The following is a 6,530-nucleotide window of genomic DNA, read 5'->3' as shown; positions in this document are numbered from 1 at the left end:
GATTAGGGCAAAATTTCAGAAAGAAATGTTTGGTGTGGGTTTAGAGACCTCGACTAAACCCTAATCTGGCAATTTCTAGGGTTTTTTCGGATCTAAGGGGGGTTTTGGTTCAGTTATTCCTAAGTATGTGATTTATTTATCAAATCCCAAAGCCTAAATCTATATGGAAACAAGAATCAATGGCAAGAATCTGGAAAAACAGGTCAGAGAAAGACAGAAAAGTGCAATGATTCAGACTCAAGAAAACAAACAGAAATTCAAGAACACTGAGTAAGTGTGTGCAGATGTGCAAAAGCTGAGAACAATGACAAATTCCTAAAGTCTCAAGTGTATGAATAGTTCGTATGTATAGACTCAGAGACAGATTGAATAAAACTAAGTCGCAAACAAGCACGTTTGACACCCAAATGATGAAATTCAAAGCACAAGTAAAGATTCAAGAACACAAATAGATTCACAATGACAGCAAACAGCGTATAAGCATACAATAGAGTTTGAAATAAATCAGAGACCGAACTTAAGGGAGAAGAAATTGTAAACTTACCGAGTGAAATAAATGCTGATATGAAGATCGTCGGAGTCAGACGACGTGAATGGTCGCAAACAGATGATAAAAGGGTCGCCGGAAGACGAGCTTTGAAGAGACAGTAATGGCGGTTCGAGAATGGAGGTTGGGAGAGAGAGAATCTATGAAATGAGAGAGATTGTATTTTTTGCAAAGGTGAAGAGATGGAGAGAGAGAGAGAGAGAGAGAGAGAGAGAGAAAGAGGAGTTTTGTTGAAATTATGAAAATCATAATAATATGCCTTGGACGACGTGTCTATCAGGCGACGCGCGTAGAAGTGACGCGACCTGATGGCGAGTGTTAGGTACGAATCAATGAGAGAAGGACGCGTGGCGGAAACGGTTGAAAAAACCGTGCGTGACAGCTCATGCGTAGATAAAACTCTTGGAGTTCTTGATTTAATAAAGCAAAAACCTCGGCTAGAGGAGCGATCTCGGTTAAGGAACTTGAAGAACTTGGCGGCGTGCGTAGAAACGACGCGACCTGATGGCGCGTGTCAGGTACGAATCAATGAGAGAAGGCCGCGTGGCGGAAACGATTGAGAAAATCGTGCGTGACAGCTCATGCGTAGATAAAACTCTTGGAGTTCTTGATTTAATGAAGCAAAAACCTCCGCTAGAGGAGCGATCTCGGTTAAGAAACTTGAAGAACTTGGTTCTTGATTCTTGTTCATTGATAAAGTAGATTGCAAAGTCTTGGTCATATGCAGCCGACAAGTGATGATCTCAGTCGTGAAGGATAGTGCGAGTCTTAACCAACGTGCTATGTGGACAAATGGTATAGGTTCCATCACCTCAGGTTGCCGAGGTAATAGAACCTAGGGGCAGTTGTGGGGGCATAATTTGTAAATAATAACACGTGGCCGAGGTGACGCCGACGTATCAGCTAGAGTGTCACGTGGCTTAGTCATGATGCCGAGGTGATCTCGGCTAGGCCGAGGTTATCTGCGGAGATATCGAAACCCGAGATGAACGGATAAGAGATAGGAGTCTTGGAATTGGAATGGATCTCAGTCTGGATAAAGATAAAGCTCTTAAGGAGTTTATCTCTATCTAGTTAAAAGTCCCAGAAAAGCATTGAGCCAAAGTCCATTGAAGCTAAGTTTCTATAGGGGTCAGGTTAGTGCTAGCTATAAAGGTAAGGCACCCTCGTGGGTCAAAGGTATGCTTTTGTAACAACCCTGACCCTTAATTAACGTTAATTCATGCTTAAGTGTGCCTAACAAGTAATTAAGAAGAAATCATGGGTTAATTACATGTGCATTGCATTATTGATGTGACCTTATCTGTTTAGCGTAGCAAGATCTGTTCATGTTTTAGTTTCGATTTGTGAATTGAAGGCCTTATCGGCATACGATACAGAAATCAATTTGATTTATGTGTTAAGTAGAATTTTTAGGACTTTTTGGTAAGTTCAATTAAAATTCGTTTCGGAACGATTAAATAAGATTAGTTTAATTCCACTTAATTGCTTATGGCCTTATCTAAATAAACACCATTTCTTTGAGCCCACTCACCTCCTTTCATCCACTTGCATACACCTTTTTGAGCCCTTTTCTACATCAAAAACGTGAGAGGAAGAGAGAGTGAGGGAAAGAAATTGAGACCAAGCTTGAAATTGGAAGAAATTGCTAGGAAAACTTGGAAGATCACTCAAGACCATCTCTAGCATAAGGAATTGAGAACCTTAGGTAAGAATGTTAATCTCTAGCTTTGTAATTTGGTGGATTAGAGCATGAAATTAATTATGTTAGGTGGATTAACATGAAAATTGTGCTAAAGGAATGGAATTAAGAATGAATTCATGCATGCATGTGCATTTCAATGCATTGAGAACATGTTGCTAGGAAATTCCTTCTTGCATGTTTGAAATTCACCTCAATTTAGGGAAATCATCAAGGTTCAAATTTTTTTATGGCACTTGGTCATGTTTTGTGAAGCTCAAGATTAAGGAAGTCCATGCATGATATGTTCTTGAATCATTCCTAAAATTTAAGTTGAAATTGTATTCAATTGGCATGTCTTTTGGCCATGATTTCTTGTAATGATTTTTAATTTATGTTGTTTTAAAGGTCTTTATGTACTTTCTCAAGTTTTGGCCCAGAAAAATGAGGTTTGGAGCTTTAAAAGTTGAGTTTGAGCTTGAAGATCAAATCTGGAAATTCCAGAAATTTGATCCACGCTCGAGCGGGAGACTTCACGCTCGAGCGGACACTCTGAGTACATGCACTCTCGCTCGAGCGGCGCGAGTCACGCTCGAGCGTGAAATGTATAGACCTAGAAATTCATATGTTTTGCAGTCCGCTCGAACGAGGTAATTCACGCTCGAGCGTAGGTCTGAGTCTCACGCTCGAGCGGGGATCGGGCGTCCGTTGAGCGTGAAAAACATGCAACCAGTACTTTTTCCAAGTTTACAGTCCGCTCGAGAGGGAAAAGTCACGCTCGAGCGAACCTTTACATCTTGCATGTCCGCTTGAGCGGGGAAAGACACGTTCGAGCGTGGACCTTATTTTCAGCAAAATTTGGTATATGTTTTCAAGTGCATTTTTGCATCCTCATTCCATCCTAGGCATTCCTAGGCCATGATTAAGACCCCATAATGAGGATAATGATGTAGGCACACACCAGAACAAGAAAGGACCAAGTTATCATTTACGGGTGTGTAATTCTGGATATGTTCGTTTTGTAACTATGTAGGTCAAATGCCGCTGGAAAGTTGAATTGCCTACTTACGACGCCTAATATCTGTGAGTAATAACTTAGTAAAGATATGTTCAAATCTATGTATTTTCTATATATGAAATAAGATCTGTTGAAGGAAAAGCCATGTTTAATATTATGAATGATTGTCCGACGTAAAAAGCAATTATAATGCCATGCTATGATTCAAGTATGTTGCAAGTGATGTATGCTACGATTCAAGTACGTTATAAATGGCATGATATTATGATGCAAGTATGCTATAAGTTCCCGGACCGGAGGTTCTTATGGAACTGACAAGCTATCTGTGCTCGGCTGGAGATTCCTGAGTGGAATTGACAAGTATGCAGGTTCCCAGTCCGAAGGTCCCTATATGGGACTGACAAGTTATCTTTACCAGGCCGGTGGTTCTTCTATAGAACTGACAAGTAAAAATTTAAGCCATTATGTGTGAGATCTACTTATACTGATGAACGTATGTGAAAGATTAAGTATGAATTCTGACTTTTGTCTACATGCTCAGAACAAGAAAATGAACGTGAATTGTTTTATTTCAGCTACGCTATTGAGATATCATTCATATACCCCTTTACTCTGTTAGTATTCACTGGGCCTCCGCTCACTAGTTATTTATTATGTATGTAGGTGGACAGGTTCGTGAACAGGCCTGAGTTGATGCCTGAGGTTTTTTTTGTGTTGTCAGCCACCCTTCGCGCCTCACGAGGAGGCTTCAGATCATGTCATGTTTGTGGCTATGTGAATGTTAATGTTCAAGACTGATCCTTTTGTTTCTTTGAACAAGTTTCCCTTTTGTATGTACTTACTAGTGACGTGTAAATACTGTATCTATGACGTCACCCGCGTATCTATAAAAGTTTAAAGTTATCAGTCTCATGTATGTCTGCACAGCTCGATGGACTATGTATATTATATGTATTTACTTCCGTAGCCTCTGACTATATGTTATTATGCTAAGAGGCATTCGGTAATCCAAGGATTACTGGCCGTCACTGAACCCATAGGGGCGGGTTCGGGTCGTGACAGCTTTTTATGCTTTGTCTAGTGTGTTAAGTACTATTGGCTATCTTTGAGAGATAATTATTGACTTGATCGTCGGAGTGCCCCCAGGTAGACGAACCACCATCGGATTCTTATCTTTCTGTGGCAGGTTGTTCGGGTTTAATCTATTCTGCCGGTGCTCTTCTACTGAGTTTCCCTATTTGGTTGTGTGGTCAAAAATCAACACCCACACTTAACATTATTTTGAATAAAATAAAAACCTAACTAATACAAAAACAACAAAATAAACTCAGATATTACATATCTAGAATTAGGAGTTTTTAGTTTGAGGTTCTTGATATTAATTAGGATTTTATAAGATAAAAGACATGTAACATTTTTAGAGTAGTTAAGATCCCTCAACATTTTCATAAAGAAATTTCTAGCTCTTCACAGAAAATTTTCTTTTTTCACAGAGAAATTTTAGCTATTCACAAAGAAATTTCTCTAATAATATTATTGATGGATTTTAACTAATAAGAAAAAACATATTGGGCATTTCCTGCTAACCAAAGTTGGAGAGAGATGTTTCACTAATTCTTTCCTAGGATTACCCCCAAATAAATGCCAAATTTTAAACAACAATGATTGAGACCCCATTTTTGGGAGACCCCACAACTCCCTTTGGATCTCCATCATCGATGATGTGGGCCCTACATACATGAGTGGATCCCACACATACATCAATAGTTGAGATCTAAAGGGGATTGTGGGTGTCTCAAACATTTTTCAATTTTAAAATGTGTGAATTAGATTTTTTTTAAGTGTGATCCAAGCCACTTCAAGTTTAAATTTAATTACAGGACAGATTGAAATTCTGAACATTTTTCTCAATATTTTTTTGTGAAATATCAAATCAGTGGAATTTTGTAAAAATAATTATAAATTACTGAAATTTTTTATAAATATTAATAATTAAAATTGTAAATTTATTTTTCATAAATTTATAAATTTTTTCAAATTCCCACAGTGTGCAATTACCCCATATTTTTTAGGGGATGCATAACCATTTTTGTGAATAAAATATCCAAAAGTTAAGTATGGCTCATGAATTGTGTATATGTAAATAATTAGTTCTTCTAATCTTCTTGATGACTAGGAAATTATAGCTTAAACAAAGTTACCCATTTTAGTTTTACGTTGTATTTGGTTAGGAGGTTTGAGAAGAGATTTAGAAAGAAAAAAAGAAAAGGTAGATAAAATATAAATAAAATATACTTATATTTCATATAATTTTACATACTTTTTCTTTTTCATTTTCGTTTTTAAATTTTTTTTCAAATCTCTCAACCAGGCCCGGCCCTGGCCATAGGCCCACAAGGCCATGGCTTAGGGCCCCTCAAAATAAGCCCAAAATAGGGGCCCCTCCTATTATAAGTTAGTATTATATATTGGGTATGTTTTAAGTCTAATTTTTTTTTAAAAATGCCCAAACTAACTTAATTTTTTTGACCCATTAAAGGACCAATAGTTAAGGCCCAGTCCAACCATTTGAAGGCCCATTTTTCCTAATTCCTAACCCTATCTTCTATTAATCCAACATTCCTTACATTTGTTTGATATAGCACACACCAGCAGCATAGGGACGGAGCAGCAGCAAATAGGTAAATTTTTTATTTATTTATTTTGTCTTTTGCACAATTAATTGCTATTATAATATTGGTATTTACATCATTAAGAAGAATTTATTTAAGTTTAATAGTTCACATCACATAATTTAAAAGTTTTGTGTTTTGTTAAGTGGTGGTGCTCTTGTTTTGAATTTTGATTTAAAAAAATATTTTGATCTCAGCACAATAAGCACACGTAAATTTTTTTTTTCTATTCAATTAATTAAAAAAAATTCTAATTATTTTTTGTGATTTTCATACAAATATTTTGTTCTTTACCTTAATTTTTTTTTTCATTCAATAAAAAAAATATAAAAAATCTCAAAAATTTAATAATTTATTATCGACTTTAGAGCCCAAAATCTTAAGACCCGGCCTGCCCACAACCAAATATAATATTAAACAAAACAAAAAAACAAAAACAGATACCCATTATGCATGATGATGGTGTATTCTTTGCGTAAACAAAATCGCTTTCCCACGTAAACTCATTAATGGTTTGTTCAGATTTTATATTATTGAAAAAAGGGCAAATTATACATCATTGAAGTTTTTCAAAATAAATTTCAAATCAATAAAAAATTATATATGTATTAA

Source organism: Camellia sinensis, chromosome 2, assembly GCF_055761805.1.
Source record: "Camellia sinensis isolate YWXY chromosome 2, ASM5576180v1, whole genome shotgun sequence".
NCBI lineage: Eukaryota > Viridiplantae > Streptophyta > Magnoliopsida > Ericales > Theaceae > Camellia > Camellia sinensis.
Note: the sequence above shows the minus strand (reverse complement) of the source record.